Genomic DNA, 14,460 nt, shown 5'->3' with positions numbered 1-14,460 from the left:
TCTCACTTTTGTGCCGCTGCGGTGTGTTCTCGTGGCGTAGGACGCAGCTCTTGTGACGCGCGTGTTGTGTAGGTAGCGTGGCCGAGCGGTCTAAGGCGCTGGTTTCAGGCACCAGTCTCTTGAGAGGCGTGGGTTCCAACCCCACAGCTGCCAAACGTGTAATGTTTCCTGTGTCGAAGACGGCTGCGCTTATTGCCTGCAAAGAAAACAGCACAACAAGGCGTGAGCTTCTGCTTCGTGAATTGCCGTAGAACAGTGCGTGGTGCAACGACAGGATTTGGAGGCGCCTTTTGCTCTCATCATTGCTGGCGTTCGTCTCCACGAAATGCGTCCGGAGCACGCCGTTCTATAACGCGAGAGAGTGGATTTTTTACAGTTGTCGACAGTTAACCGTGCGTGGTTGCTGCGTTCGCTGGAAGAGCGCTGCCGCCGTTATCCGGTGTGGTCTAGTGGCTAGGATACCTGGCTCTCACCCAGGAGGCCCGGGTTCGATTCCCGGTACCGGAAATGCGCGTTTTTGTTGCTCCTCTTATGCGACTTGTCCCGACTTTGATCGACTGACGCTACGCTGACGCGTGCAGAAAGCCACGTTAAGTATGATTCGTGGCAACACCTGACGGCGAGAGAGATGCGGCATCTATCCACTTGTTATCCAGCCACATACGGGTACCTGTAGTCAAGAGGCTTGGAGGACTGCAAGATATTGCCACGGAGGTGAATGCAGCTAACCACTGTAGTTAGTGTCCTGACAGCGCAGCAACGTTCATTTGCTCGTATACACGTGATGCGGACCGTGTCTGACACTGCTGTGGCGTACACCTTGGCCTAGGCTTTGCTGTGTATCGCCACTTGCATTCCTGCCAGCTGCTTTCGTGGGTGGCTTCGTGGCCGTGGCCGTGATCGTCTAGTGGTTAGGACATTGCGTTGTGGCCGCAATAACCCAGGTTCGAATCCTGGTCACGGCAATTTTGAAAGTTTTGCCTTACTGCCGTTGCAATAGCGATAGTGCACGAGTACTCGAAATGACAGTGCTCTCTTGATTTTGTCACTCGTGTTCCGCAGGCCGCAGTTTGCACTATCACTTCCTCACCAACACGTAATGTCGCCTCCCAGAGCGCAGACGTCCGCTGCTCTCTGTAGTCGAAAAGGGCAGTTGTTTTGAAGTGCGATGGATGAGCAGCCAGCCCCAGCAGAACAGGAAGCTGTGGCGTGCACTGTTTCTACAAATGCTAGGAACACTGGTGCCCATTGCAGCGCACGTAGCATGGCCGAGCGCTCTATGGCGCTGGTTTAAGGCACCAGTCTCTTCGTAGGCGTCGGTTCGAATCCCAGCGCTGCCAGGGGTTTTGCTGTAGTCGTGTTAACCTGCCGCTTTCTCTTCACGTGTAACCTCCTTGAGCTCACATATGTTTGTTACATGGAGCATTCTAGCTCCGCCTGACAGGTACAGCTATGATACTTTAGTGGTTACGGAAAGCCCAGGTTCGAAACCTGGTCACAGCACGAAAACGTCTCTCGATGCTGTCTCCTTAACTACGACAGCTACAGACAAGTGGCGTCGCTACCATACGGCGGGCACGGCATTTTCTTGTTGTGGATGGCCTAAAGAGACGCTTCCAGTGGGAGAGCAGTGGAAATACATGGCACAGCGATTGCCAAGACACTTACATTTCGGAGTGATCTTTGTACTACAAAGGAAACGTTTCGCCGCTCGTGCTCCAGCGGTAACGTGGCCGAGCGGTCTAAGGCGCTGGTTTTAGGCACCAGTCTCTTCGGAGGCGTGGGTTCGAATCCCACCGTTGCCAATTTTTACGTCTCACTTTTGTGCCGCTGCGGTGTGTTCTCGTGGCGTAGGACGCAGCTCTTGTGACGCGCGTGTTGTGTAGGTAGCGTGGCCGAGCGGTCTAAGGCGCTGGTTTCAGGCACCAGTCTCTTGAGAGGCGTGGGTTCCAACCCCACAGCTGCCAAACGTGTAATGTTTCCTGTGTCGAAGACGGCTGCGCTTATTGCCTGCAAAGAAAACAGCACAACAAGGCGTGAGCTTCTGCTTCGTGAATTGCCGTAGAACAGTGCGTGGTGCAACGACAGGATTTGGAGGCGCCTTTTGCTCTCATCATTGCTGGCGTTCGTCTCCACGAAATGCGTCCGGAGCACGCCGTTCTATAACGCGAGAGAGTGGATTTTTTACAGTTGTCGACAGTTAACCGTGCGTGGTTGCTGCGTTCGCTGGAAGAGCGCTGCCGCCGCTTTCCGGTGTGGTCTAGTGGCTAGGATACCTGGCTCTCACCCAGGAGGCCCGGGTTCGATTCCCGGTACCGGAAATGCGCGTTTTTGTTGCTCCTCTTATGCGACTTGTCCCGACTTAGCTCGACTGACGCTACGCTGACGCGTGCAGAAAGCCACGTTAAGTATGATTCGTGGCAACACCTGACGGCGAGAGAGATGCGGCATCTATCCACTTGTTATCCAGCCACATACGGGTACCTGTAGTCAAGAGGCTTGGAGGACTGCAAGATATTGCCACGGAGGTGAATGCAGCTAACCACTGTAGTTAGTGTCCTGACAGCGCAGCAACGTTCATTTGCTCGTATACACGTGATGCGGACCGTGTCTGACACTGCTGTGGCGTACACCTTGGCCTAGGCTTTGCTGTGTATCGCCACTTGCATTCCTGCCAGCTGCTTTCGTGGGTGGCTTCGTGGCCGTGGCCGTGATCGTCTAGTGGTTAGGACATTGCGTTGTGGCCGCAATAACCCAGGTTCGAATCCTGGTCACGGCAATTTTGAAAGTTTTGCCTTACTGCCGTTGCAATAGCGATAGTGCACGAGTACTCGAAATGACAGTGCTCTCTTGATTTTGTCACTCGTGTTCCGCAGGCCGCAGTTTGCACTATCACTTCCTCACCAACACGTAATGTCGCCTCCCAGAGCGCAGACGTCCGCTGCTCTCTGTAGTCGAAAAGGGCAGTTGTTTTGAAGTGCAATGGATGAGCAGCCAGCCCCAGCAGAACAGGAAGCTGTGGCGTGCACTGTTTCTACAAATGCTAGGAACACTGGTGCCCATTGCAGCGCACGTAGCATGGCCGAGCGCTCTATGGCGCTGGTTTAAGGCACCAGTCTCTTCGTAGGCGTCGGTTCGAATCCCAGCGCTGCCAGGGGTTTTGCTGTAGTCGTGTTAACCTGCCGCTTTCTCTTCACGTGTAACCTCCTTGAGCTCACATATGTTTGTTACATGGAGCATTCTAGCTCCGCCTGACAGGTACAGCTATGATACTTTAGTGGTTACGGAAAGCCCAGGTTCGAAACCTGGTCACAGCACGAAAACGTCTCTCGATGCTGTCTCCTTAACTACGACAGCTACAGACAAGTGGCGTCGCTACCATACGGCGGGCACGGCATTTTCTTGTTGTGGATGGCCTAAAGAGACGCTTCCAGTGGGAGAGCAGTGGAAATACATGGCACAGCGATTGCCAAGACACTTACATTTCGGAGTGATCTTTGTACTACAAAGGAAACGTTTCGCCGCTCGTGCTCCAGCGGTAACGTGGCCGAGCGGTCTAAGGCGCTGGTTTTAGGCACCAGTCTCTTCGGAGGCGTGGGTTCGAATCCCACCGTTGCCAATTTTTACGTCTCACTTTTGTGCCGCTGCGGTGTGTTCTCGTGGCGTAGGACGCAGCTCTTGTGACGCGCGTGTTGTGTAGGTAGCGTGGCCGAGCGGTCTAAGGCGCTGGTTTCAGGCACCAGTCTCTTGAGAGGCGTGGGTTCCAACCCCACAGCTGCCAAACGTGTAATGTTTCCTGTGTCGAAGACGGCTGCGCTTATTGCCTGCAAAGAAAACAGCACAACAAGGCGTGAGCTTCTGCTTCGTGAATTGCCGTAGAACAGTGCGTGGTGCAACGACAGGATTTGGAGGCGCCTTTTGCTCTCATCATTGCTGGCGTTCGTCTCCACGAAATGCGTCCGGAGCACGCCGTTCTATAACGCGAGAGAGTGGATTTTTTACAGTTGTCGACAGTTAACCGTGCGTGGTTGCTGCGTTCGCTGGAAGAGCGCTGCCGCCGTTATCCGGTGTGGTCTAGTGGCTAGGATACCTGGCTCTCACCCAGGAGGCCCGGGTTCGATTCCCGGTACCGGAAATGCGCGTTTTTGTTGCTCCTCTTATGCGACTTGTCCCGACTTAGCTCGACTGACGCTACGCTGACGCGTGCAGAAAGCCACGTTAAGTATGATTCGTGGCAACACCTGACGGCGAGAGAGATGCGGCATCTATCCACTTGTTATCCAGCCACATACGGGTACCTGTAGTCAAGAGGCTTGGAGGACTGCAAGATATTGCCACGGAGGTGAATGCAGCTAACCACTGTAGTTAGTGTCCTGACAGCGCAGCAACGTTCATTTGCTCGTATACACGTGATGCGGACCGTGTCTGACACTGCTGTGGCGTACACCTTGGCCTAGGCTTTGCTGTGTATCGCCACTTGCATTCCTGCCAGCTGCTTTCGTGGGTGGCTTCGTGGCCGTGGCCGTGATCGTCTAGTGGTTAGGACATTGCGTTGTGGCCGCAATAACCCAGGTTCGAATCCTGGTCACGGCAATTTTGAAAGTTTTGCCTTACTGCCGTTGCAATAGCGATAGTGCACGAGTACTCGAAATGACAGTGCTCTCTTGATTTTGTCACTCGTGTTCCGCAGGCCGCAGTTTGCACTATCACTTCCTCACCAACACGTAATGTCGCCTCCCAGAGCGCAGACGTCCGCTGCTCTCTGTAGTCGAAAAGGGCAGTTGTTTTGAAGTGCGATGGATGAGCAGCCAGCCCCAGCAGAACAGGAAGCTGTGGCGTGCACTGTTTCTACAAATGCTAGGAACACTGGTGCCCATTGCAGCGCACGTAGCATGGCCGAGCGCTCTATGGCGCTGGTTTAAGGCACCAGTCTCTTCGTAGGCGTCGGTTCGAATCCCAGCGCTGCCAGGGGTTTTGCTGTAGTCGTGTTAACCTGCCGCTTTCTCTTCACGTGTAACCTCCTTGAGCTCACATATGTTTGTTACATGGAGCATTCTAGCTCCGCCTGACAGGTACAGCTATGATACTTTAGTGGTTACGGAAAGCCCAGGTTCGAAACCTGGTCACAGCACGAAAACGTCTCTCGATGCTGTCTCCTTAACTACGACAGCTACAGACAAGTGGCGTCGCTACCATACGGCGGGCACGGCATTTTCTTGTTGTGGATGGCCTAAAGAGACGCTTCCAGTGGGAGAGCAGTGGAAATACATGGCACAGCGATTGCCAAGACACTTACATTTCGGAGTGATCTTTGTACTACAAAGGAAACGTTTCGCCGCTCGTGCTCCAGCGGTAACGTGGCCGAGCGGTCTAAGGCGCTGGTTTTAGGCACCAGTCTCTTCGGAGGCGTGGGTTCGAATCCCACCGTTGCCAATTTTTACGTCTCACTTTTGTGCCGCTGCGGTGTGTTCTCGTGGCGTAGGACGCAGCTCTTGTGACGCGCGTGTTGTGTAGGTAGCGTGGCCGAGCGGTCTAAGGCGCTGGTTTCAGGCACCAGTCTCTTGAGAGGCGTGGGTTCCAACCCCACAGCTGCCAAACGTGTAATGTTTCCTGTGTCGAAGACGGCTGCGCTTATTGCCTGCAAAGAAAACAGCACAACAAGGCGTGAGCTTCTGCTTCGTGAATTGCCGTAGAACAGTGCGTGGTGCAACGACAGGATTTGGAGGCGCCTTTTGCTCTCATCATTGCTGGCGTTCGTCTCCACGAAATGCGTCCGGAGCACGCCGTTCTATAACGCGAGAGAGTGGATTTTTTACAGTTGTCGACAGTTAACCGTGCGTGGTTGCTGCGTTCGCTGGAAGAGCGCTGCCGCCGTTATCCGGTGTGGTCTAGTGGCTAGGATACCTGGCTCTCACCCAGGAGGCCCGGGTTCGATTCCCGGTACCGGAAATGCGCGTTTTTGTTGCTCCTCTTATGCGACTTGTCCCGACTTAGCTCGACTGACGCTACGCTGACGCGTGCAGAAAGCCACGTTAAGTATGATTCGTGGCAACACCTGACGGCGAGAGAGATGCGGCATCTATCCACTTGTTATCCAGCCACATACGGGTACCTGTAGTCAAGAGGCTTGGAGGACTGCAAGATATTGCCACGGAGGTGAATGCAGCTAACCACTGTAGTTAGTGTCCTGACAGCGCAGCAACGTTCATTTGCTCGTATACACGTGATGCGGACCGTGTCTGACACTGCTGTGGCGTACACCTTGGCCTAGGCTTTGCTGTGTATCGCCACTTGCATTCCTGCCAGCTGCTTTCGTGGGTGGCTTCGTGGCCGTGGCCGTGATCGTCTAGTGGTTAGGACATTGCGTTGTGGCCGCAATAACCCAGGTTCGAATCCTGGTCACGGCAATTTTGAAAGTTTTGCCTTACTGCCGTTGCAATAGCGATAGTGCACGAGTACTCGAAATGACAGTGCTCTCTTGATTTTGTCACTCGTGTTCCGCAGGCCGCAGTTTGCACTATCACTTCCTCACCAACACGTAATGTCGCCTCCCAGAGCGCAGACGTCCGCTGCTCTCTGTAGTCGAAAAGGGCAGTTGTTTTGAAGTGCGATGGATGAGCAGCCAGCCCCAGCAGAACAGGAAGCTGTGGCGTGCACTGTTTCTACAAATGCTAGGAACACTGGTGCCCATTGCAGCGCACGTAGCATGGCCGAGCGCTCTATGGCGCTGGTTTAAGGCACCAGTCTCTTCGTAGGCGTCGGTTCGAATCCCAGCGCTGCCAGGGGTTTTGCTGTAGTCGTGTTAACCTGCCGCTTTCTCTTCACGTGTAACCTCCTTGAGCTCACATATGTTTGTTACATGGAGCATTCTAGCTCCGCCTGACAGGTACAGCTATGATACTTTAGTGGTTACGGAAAGCCCAGGTTCGAAACCTGGTCACAGCACGAAAACGTCTCTCGATGCTGTCTCCTTAACTACGACAGCTACAGACAAGTGGCGTCGCTACCATACGGCGGGCACGGCATTTTCTTGTTGTGGATGGCCTAAAGAGACGCTTCCAGTGGGAGAGCAGTGGAAATACATGGCACAGCGATTGCCAAGACACTTACATTTCGGAGTGATCTTTGTACTACAAAGGAAACGTTTCGCCGCTCGTGCTCCAGCGGTAACGTGGCCGAGCGGTCTAAGGCGCTGGTTTTAGGCACCAGTCTCTTCGGAGGCGTGGGTTCGAATCCCACCGTTGCCAATTTTTACGTCTCACTTTTGTGCCGCTGCGGTGTGTTCTCGTGGCGTAGGACGCAGCTCTTGTGACGCGCGTGTTGTGTAGGTAGCGTGGCCGAGCGGTCTAAGGCGCTGGTTTCAGGCACCAGTCTCTTGAGAGGCGTGGGTTCCAACCCCACAGCTGCCAAACGTGTAATGTTTCCTGTGTCGAAGACGGCTGCGCTTATTGCCTGCAAAGAAAACAGCACAACATTACCGCTTGAGACGCGGCAGCGTGCGGACGTTCGGAGCGCTCAGTGTCACTTGCTTTGTTTACGTTGTATTGTGCTTTCTGTTTCACGTGATTGCGCGTGGTTGTGTGTTCGTGTCGTTGTTTTAAGTGTTTGTTGTATGCAGTTAGCCCATTTGGGTTAATTTGCACAATGGTTCCCACGATTCCAAGGAAAAATACCCTGCAGTTCGAGTTTGACAAGGCTACACGATCAGTTCAGCCAAGTTCACTGGAAGTTCATGAATGGATCGTCGATACAATCGGCATTACCACTGATCAAGTTCACACTGCCTACTACGACCTGGATTTGTACTGCTTTTTCGTGAAGCTCCTGAATCCCCTCTTACTGGAACGACTTTTGCAGAAACATGGCGGCGGCGTCGAGTTCCGGCATCGCGATGGCACTGTGAGTACTGTCCAAGTTACTAACGCGGATGTCGAGATCTCTAACGTGCGTATTTACAACCTGCCCCCTGAAGTAGACAACTGTTTCCTAAAAGACGTGCTCACGAAATATGGCGAAGTGCGTAACATTAGACTTGAAAAGTGGTCCAGGCACCATAAGTTGCAATGTTTTTCTGGCATCAGATCGGTTGAGATGCAAGTTAAAGTCAACATCCCATCCCATGTATTTGTTTGTGGGTATAAGGTGCAGGTTACATATTCTGGGCAAGCTTCTACGTGTTTTAACTGCAATGAAAGTGGTCATTTACGGCAGAATTGCCCTAAAAGAATGACCGTCTTAAAGCCTACTTTACAACAACGTAAGAGGCTCACTTTAGCTGATCTAGTGACGGGCACCCAATTACCAAGTAATGAGCCGTCCCTTTCCACTGATACTGTGTCTGTACATGAAAAACCTTTTGATGACGAGTTCCCTGCTATTCCTCTTGCGAAGGGCGGGGATCAGAACCCTCTCACCCGTCCGGTCACTGCGGTGGCGTCCAAGAGACGTCGGACGTGCGACAGTAGTAGTTCAGATGAAGGCGTCTCAGTACCGGTAACACCTGCCACACCTGATATCAAACAACCTGCAGGCGACATTGAGCTTTCGCAAGACGCTATACCAGAATCACGTGTTGATGTTAATACTTCTTCGCCTGATGACGGTATTGCTACGCCCCAGGTTGGTTCTTGTTTACCGTCCACGTCTGTCGAGTCGGCTCCCCAACAAACCGATGGTGAACCTCAGCATGTTGCCCACAGTGACGTCGACGGTGTGTGCGCAGGTCCCCCACTCGTATCACAGCCACGCGACACTGACAACAAACACACTGACGAGTGTGTCACCACGGAGCGAGATCTCAGCCTTGCTTGTCAACAACCTGACCGGGAGAGTGTTTCCAAACAATCCCAACGTGTGGATAAACAAGAACTTAGCGCGTCTCCCGATGGACTATCCGGTGAGTCGCACATGCAGGTTGCTGCAGCAGGGCAACCTGCACAGGAGACTTGTGTCGATTCTCCGATGCCGCTTTCTGCGGAAAAAGTCGCAAGCGTCGGGAGGAACAAAAAGAAATTCCAACCGAACTTGAATGTACCGCGCAGCAAACACAAACTGCAAGCCCTCTCAGATGCGAACGATGGTGATGGCCACTCTCCACCAGCTGGTTCACGAATGGATTGGTTTGCCGGTGACGATGATCACGTTAATTTAAAGTAGCTCCGTAAATTCCATGGCACAAGCGTACAAGTTCCTGAGTGTTAATGTTAACAGGATCACGTCTGAATTGAAACTTGCAGTCTTTAGGCAGTTCGTATATGAGTCTGCCGCTGATATACTTCTATTGCAGGAATTCCTTGTTCCTGATCTGGTCGTTCCCGGTTTCCACTGTATTACCAATGTTGCCTTCGAACTTAGCACTGGTACCGCCATTCTCGTGCGTGAAGGCATCCCCGTCTCGGACGTTGAAACACTGGAGTCGGGGCGTGGCATATCCTGCAAAGTATTCGGCGTCACGCTCGTGAACCTATACGCGCCCTCAGGGAGTGGCCACAGGTTCGCAAGGACCGAGTTCTTTAAAGACGAACTAATTTACCTGCTTCGTAAAAATCCGACTGCCCTAATATTAGGAGGAGATTTTAACTGTGTCGTACATCAAAAAGATCAGCGGCCGCATTTTAACTATTGTAAGGAGCTTCATGATCTGGTTTTACGAATGAATCTAAAGGATACGTGGGAACTCCTTCACCCTACCCTTGTGAAATTTACATACTTCACTTCCACCTCGAGTAGCCGCCTCGACAGAATATATGTGTCTTCTCAGCTCGGGGAACACGTTGTTGACTCGGAGGTCATTCCCGTCCCATGTAGCGATCACTGCGCCTACGCCGCCGTTATACAACTGGACAGACAACCCACCAAACGATTCAGAAGTCACTGGATGTTCAATATTTCCCACCTTCAGGACGCCGATCTCGAGGTACTTGTCACACGGACTTGGACTTTTTGTCTTCGCTCTGTCAATAGATACCGTACGAAAGTAGAGTGGTGGACGTCCTTTGCTAAACCAAAGTTGCGTCGGGCTTTGATTTCGTACTGTAATACGCAATCAAGGGATGCAAAGAGGACCACCGAATTTTACTATTCAATTTTAAGGGAGCTCTACGACAAATCTGGCGTCAATAATATTTACACGGCTCAAATAAAGCAAATCAAGGCTAAGATGCTCAGTATCAAACGTAAACAACTAGAAGGATTAAAAATCAAGTCGAAAGTCAACTCTTTTGTTAAATCTGAGACAACTTCCATGTATCATCTAATTAAGCATCAGACGAACCGTAGACGCTTATTTATAGACGAACTGGCAACTGATAACGGGGAACTTCTCACTCGGCAACCTGACATAGTCACGGCAATCCAGGGGTATTATCACGGCCTGTACTCGGACTGCCCCACCAATGATGGCTTGACTGCTACTGTACTCCAGTTGATGGACACGTCCGTTACTGAGGAAGATAATCGTGACTTTCTGGCTGCGTTTAGTGTCGAGGAGACTTTAGAACTTATTGTTAAGTCGCCAGCTAACAAAGCCCCAGGACTGGACGGCCTTCCCAAGGAGTTTTATCTTCGGTATTGGGATGTAATTGGTGTTACTTTTACAGAAATTTTAAATGAAATCATTGCTGGGGCGCCTGTTCCTGCTGCGATGAAGGAGGGTAAAATTGTCCTTGTTCCCAAACGCACAGGATGTAAGCGATTTGATAATCTGCGCCCGCTCACCCTGCTCAATTTTGACTACAAAACTATAGCCAGAGCTGTTAACACCCGAATGTCTCCGCTCATTCACAAAGTTGTCCGGCGGCACCAGGCGTGCGTGCCGGGACGGAATGCCATGTCTGCGATGTCTGAAATTCGGGACCTCATCTCCATTGCCTCAGTCACCAACCTGAAGTGTGCGCTGCTTTTTCTAGACTTTCATAAAGCCTTTGATCATGTGAACCACCGATACCTTTTTCACATCATGGACAAAATAGGACTCGAGGAAGGGGTGATACAAGTCCTTCGCACTTTGATATCTGGCATATCAGCGAGGATACAAGTCAATGGACAGCTGACGCAACCGATATCCATTCAGCGGGGTGTCCCCCAGGGCAGTCCACTCTCTATGTCACTTTTTGTGCTGTCCCTGGAACCCTTCCTTCGGTCTCTTTATCACCAGTTGTCAGGAGTGTCAATCTCCGGTCACACATTCATAGTCCGTGCGTACGCTGACGATGTTGCCGTACTGTTACGCACTGAGGACGAGGTGGTCCGTATTAAAGGGGCGATCGACCAATATAGTGAAGTGTCTGGAGCACAACTCAGTGACCGGAAATGTAAAGTGCTCGATATCAGGGGTTTCGAGAACTTAACTATACCGTGGGCGCATGTTGTGGAATCTCACAAGCTACTAGGAATCACCTTGAATAAGTGCCCTCTCAAAATGGCGGCCTCCAATTGGAAGTCAGTGACGCATCTGATACAGGGTACCATTGTCGAATGTCGCTGGCGTGCGGTGAACATTATAGAAAAAATTCGGCTTCTCAATACCTACGTCTTCTCCAAGGCGTATTATGTTGCACAGTTCTTTCCCATTCCCAAGCTTCAGGCCAGAAAGATCATGCAGGTTGCCAATCGATTCATCTGGAAGGGCAACATATTTAAATTGTCCTCCGATACGCTGGCCAAGTCGAGAACTACTGGTGGGCTTGAGTTAGTTAACATTGCCGGGAAAGCAATGGCCTTGTACGTCAAGCGGACCACGACTATACTGCATGACAGCCATTGCACTGTTACTCAAAAGTTGTTCCTCACAGTGCGTCCAGCGAGTATGCGACCTCCTGTTGACGTCGGCAGAATCCATTACAAACTGAAACACATCAGAGAATTTTTCCTTCAGTGTAGTTATGCAGATGTGGATGTTCTACGGCGACGACCACTGTCAACTCGGGACTTGCAACGTGAGTGGGAAAAGTCGGCGACCCCAAATACCATAGAACGGAAGTATCCAACTACCGAATGGACAACGGTGTGGGCCAACATCAGCTTGAAAGTACACTCTTCGGATGTTGCTTCAACCTGGTTCAGGGTGGTAAATAACACAATTGCCACTAATGAAAAGCTACATGCAATTGGGTTAAGTGACACAAATCTCTGCCTCTGTTGTGGACTCGTCGATTCTCTGATTCATCGGTTTACCTGCGGTGGTCATGCACTGAATTGGCGATGGGTCAAGAAGAGGATCGCGGTTCTCTCAAGGAGCGCGGAAGACAATCTGCAGCTGGATATCCTACTGCGTCCGGACAAAAAGTTTTACCCTGCCACGAAAAACAATACAGTAATGTGGATCCTAGGGCACTATGTCAACTATATCATAAATGTTCGTGGAGAGGACGATTTTATTAGTTTTCTGACCTACATGGCGCTGGCATACTGGAAAATTCAATGTGTCACTGACAGTAAAAAATTATTCGGAAACATGATGGACATCACGTTCGAAAAACATGGCATAGGCTGACCGCATTGGATGATGGATGCACATCAAGGGGATATGTATTCTTCTTTTTTTTTTTTCATTTATACTTTCTGTTACGCCTGGTCAATGTATTTCTTTTCATTAGTCTCCTTTTACTTGTTTGCTTATTCTTGACACTCACGCACCTCTAATGGAAGAGGAACAGAATTCGCCATGGATCGCAACACACAAATGACACACGACAAAGAAGAAATGTTCATTTACAAACGTGTCAGCACTATATACCTCGGAGCAGAGGCTTAACACCTATACCAGAGTATCATGCGAATCAAGGAAACACAATCAGTGTCTGCTTGAAGGAGTGATTCAGGGATGAGTGGAGGGAGCCATCGCAGGCAGGCCTCGGGATTCGACCCCTGCCCGCTTTGTCTCCCCCCGCCCGGAACTGACCACTCTCTTAAGATTGGAAAAAAAAAAAAAAAAAAAAAAAAAAAAGCAGTCTAAGGCGCCAGATTCAAGCTCTGGTTCCCGTAAGCTAAAAAAAAAAAAAAAAAAAAAAAAAAAAAAAAAAAAAAAAAAAAAAAAAAAAAAAAAAAGTGGCTAGGATACCTGGCTCTCACCCAGGAGGCCCGGGTTCGATTCCCGGTACCGGAAATGCGCGTTTTTGTTGCTCCTCTTATGCGACTTGTCCCGACTTAGCTCGACTGACGCTACGCTGACGCGTGCAGAAAGCCACGTTAAGTATGATTCGTGGCAACACCTGACGGCGAGAGAGATGCGGCATCTATCCACTTGTTATCCAGCCACATACGGGTACCTGTAGTCAAGAGGCTTGGAGGACTGCAAGATATTGCCACGGAGGTGAATGCAGCTAACCACTGTAGTTAGTGTCCTGACAGCGCAGCAACGTTCATTTGCTCGTATACACGTGATGCGGACCGTGTCTGACACTGCTGTGGCGTACACCTTGGCCTAGGCTTTGCTGTGTATCGCCACTTGCATTCCTGCCAGCTGCTTTCGTGGGTGGCTTCGTGGCCGTGGCCGTGATCGTCTAGTGGTTAGGACATTGCGTTGTGGCCGCAATAACCCAGGTTCGAATCCTGGTCACGGCAATTTTGAAAGTTTTGCCTTACTGCCGTTGCAATAGCGATAGTGCACGAGTACTCGAAATGACAGTGCTCTCTTGATTTTGTCACTCGTGTTCCGCAGGCCGCAGTTTGCACTATCACTTCCTCACCAACACGTAATGTCGCCTCCCAGAGCGCAGACGTCCGCTGCTCTCTGTAGTCGAAAAGGGCAGTTGTTTTGAAGTGCGATGGATGAGCAGCCAGCCCCAGCAGAACAGGAAGCTGTGGCGTGCACTGTTTCTACAAATGCTAGGAACACTGGTGCCCATTGCAGCGCACGTAGCATGGCCGAGCGCTCTATGGCGCTGGTTTAAGGCACCAGTCTCTTCGTAGGCGTCGGTTCGAATCCCAGCGCTGCCAGGGGTTTTGCTGTAGTCGTGTTAACCTGCCGCTTTCTCTTCACGTGTAACCTCCTTGAGCTCACATATGTTTGTTACATGGAGCATTCTAGCTCCGCCTGACAGGTACAGCTATGATACTTTAGTGGTTACGGAAAGCCCAGGTTCGAAACCTGGTCACAGCACGAAAACGTCTCTCGATGCTGTCTCCTTAACTACGACAGCTACAGACAAGTGGCGTCGCTACCATACGGCGGGCACGGCATTTTCTTGTTGTGGATGGCCTAAAGAGACGCTTCCAGTGGGAGAGCAGTGGAAATACATGGCACAGCGATTGCCAAGACACTTACATTTCGGAGTGATCTTTGTACTACAAAGGAAACGTTTCGCCGCTCGTGCTCCAGCGGTAACGTGGCCGAGCGGTCTAAGGCGCTGGTTTTAGGCACCAGTCTCTTCGGAGGCGTGGGTTCGAATCCCACCGTTGCCAATTTTTACGTCTCACTTTTGTGCCGCTGCGGTGTGTTCTCGTGGCGTAGGACGCAGC

The 14,460-nt window shown here is 51.2% G+C and overlaps 19 non-coding genes across 19 annotated transcripts; all 19 read left to right on the top strand.

The window, feature by feature from the left end:
* The first annotated feature begins 71 nt into the window (after positions 1-71).
* On the top strand, positions 72-153 carry Trnal-cag (transfer RNA leucine (anticodon CAG)). Its single transcript has one exon. It is a non-coding gene; the product is annotated as a tRNA-Leu (tRNA).
* A 282-nt stretch (positions 154-435) lies between these two features.
* Positions 436-507, top strand: Trnae-cuc (transfer RNA glutamic acid (anticodon CUC)). Its single transcript has one exon. It is a non-coding gene; the product is annotated as a tRNA-Glu (tRNA).
* Positions 508-893: 386 nt separating this feature from the next.
* On the top strand, positions 894-965 carry Trnah-gug (transfer RNA histidin (anticodon GUG)). Its single transcript has one exon. It is a non-coding gene; the product is annotated as a tRNA-His (tRNA).
* Positions 966-1,723: 758 nt separating this feature from the next.
* Positions 1,724-1,805, top strand: Trnal-uag (transfer RNA leucine (anticodon UAG)). Its single transcript has one exon. It is a non-coding gene; the product is annotated as a tRNA-Leu (tRNA).
* An 80-nt stretch (positions 1,806-1,885) lies between these two features.
* Positions 1,886-1,967, top strand: Trnal-cag (transfer RNA leucine (anticodon CAG)). The gene has a single exon. It is a non-coding gene; the product is annotated as a tRNA-Leu (tRNA).
* A 282-nt stretch (positions 1,968-2,249) lies between these two features.
* Trnae-cuc (transfer RNA glutamic acid (anticodon CUC)) lies at positions 2,250-2,321 on the top strand. The gene has a single exon. It is a non-coding gene; the product is annotated as a tRNA-Glu (tRNA).
* Positions 2,322-2,707: 386 nt separating this feature from the next.
* Trnah-gug (transfer RNA histidin (anticodon GUG)) lies at positions 2,708-2,779 on the top strand. Its single transcript has one exon. It is a non-coding gene; the product is annotated as a tRNA-His (tRNA).
* Positions 2,780-3,537: 758 nt separating this feature from the next.
* Trnal-uag (transfer RNA leucine (anticodon UAG)) lies at positions 3,538-3,619 on the top strand. The gene has a single exon. It is a non-coding gene; the product is annotated as a tRNA-Leu (tRNA).
* An 80-nt stretch (positions 3,620-3,699) lies between these two features.
* Positions 3,700-3,781, top strand: Trnal-cag (transfer RNA leucine (anticodon CAG)). Its single transcript has one exon. It is a non-coding gene; the product is annotated as a tRNA-Leu (tRNA).
* A 282-nt stretch (positions 3,782-4,063) lies between these two features.
* Positions 4,064-4,135, top strand: Trnae-cuc (transfer RNA glutamic acid (anticodon CUC)). Its single transcript has one exon. It is a non-coding gene; the product is annotated as a tRNA-Glu (tRNA).
* Positions 4,136-4,521: 386 nt separating this feature from the next.
* Positions 4,522-4,593, top strand: Trnah-gug (transfer RNA histidin (anticodon GUG)). Its single transcript has one exon. It is a non-coding gene; the product is annotated as a tRNA-His (tRNA).
* Positions 4,594-5,351: 758 nt separating this feature from the next.
* Trnal-uag (transfer RNA leucine (anticodon UAG)) lies at positions 5,352-5,433 on the top strand. The gene has a single exon. It is a non-coding gene; the product is annotated as a tRNA-Leu (tRNA).
* Positions 5,434-5,513: 80 nt separating this feature from the next.
* Positions 5,514-5,595, top strand: Trnal-cag (transfer RNA leucine (anticodon CAG)). Its single transcript has one exon. It is a non-coding gene; the product is annotated as a tRNA-Leu (tRNA).
* A 282-nt stretch (positions 5,596-5,877) lies between these two features.
* Trnae-cuc (transfer RNA glutamic acid (anticodon CUC)) lies at positions 5,878-5,949 on the top strand. Its single transcript has one exon. It is a non-coding gene; the product is annotated as a tRNA-Glu (tRNA).
* A 386-nt stretch (positions 5,950-6,335) lies between these two features.
* On the top strand, positions 6,336-6,407 carry Trnah-gug (transfer RNA histidin (anticodon GUG)). The gene has a single exon. It is a non-coding gene; the product is annotated as a tRNA-His (tRNA).
* Positions 6,408-7,165: 758 nt separating this feature from the next.
* On the top strand, positions 7,166-7,247 carry Trnal-uag (transfer RNA leucine (anticodon UAG)). Its single transcript has one exon. It is a non-coding gene; the product is annotated as a tRNA-Leu (tRNA).
* An 80-nt stretch (positions 7,248-7,327) lies between these two features.
* On the top strand, positions 7,328-7,409 carry Trnal-cag (transfer RNA leucine (anticodon CAG)). Its single transcript has one exon. It is a non-coding gene; the product is annotated as a tRNA-Leu (tRNA).
* A 6,082-nt stretch (positions 7,410-13,491) lies between these two features.
* Trnah-gug (transfer RNA histidin (anticodon GUG)) lies at positions 13,492-13,563 on the top strand. Its single transcript has one exon. It is a non-coding gene; the product is annotated as a tRNA-His (tRNA).
* A 758-nt stretch (positions 13,564-14,321) lies between these two features.
* On the top strand, positions 14,322-14,403 carry Trnal-uag (transfer RNA leucine (anticodon UAG)). Its single transcript has one exon. It is a non-coding gene; the product is annotated as a tRNA-Leu (tRNA).
* Positions 14,404-14,460: the final 57 nt, after the last annotated feature.

The sequence above is a fragment of the Schistocerca nitens genome, chromosome 1 (genome assembly GCF_023898315.1).
Source record: "Schistocerca nitens isolate TAMUIC-IGC-003100 chromosome 1, iqSchNite1.1, whole genome shotgun sequence".
Taxonomy (NCBI): Eukaryota; Metazoa; Arthropoda; class Insecta; order Orthoptera; family Acrididae; genus Schistocerca; species Schistocerca nitens.
Note: the sequence above shows the minus strand (reverse complement) of the source record. Positions and strands in the feature narration are given on the sequence as shown.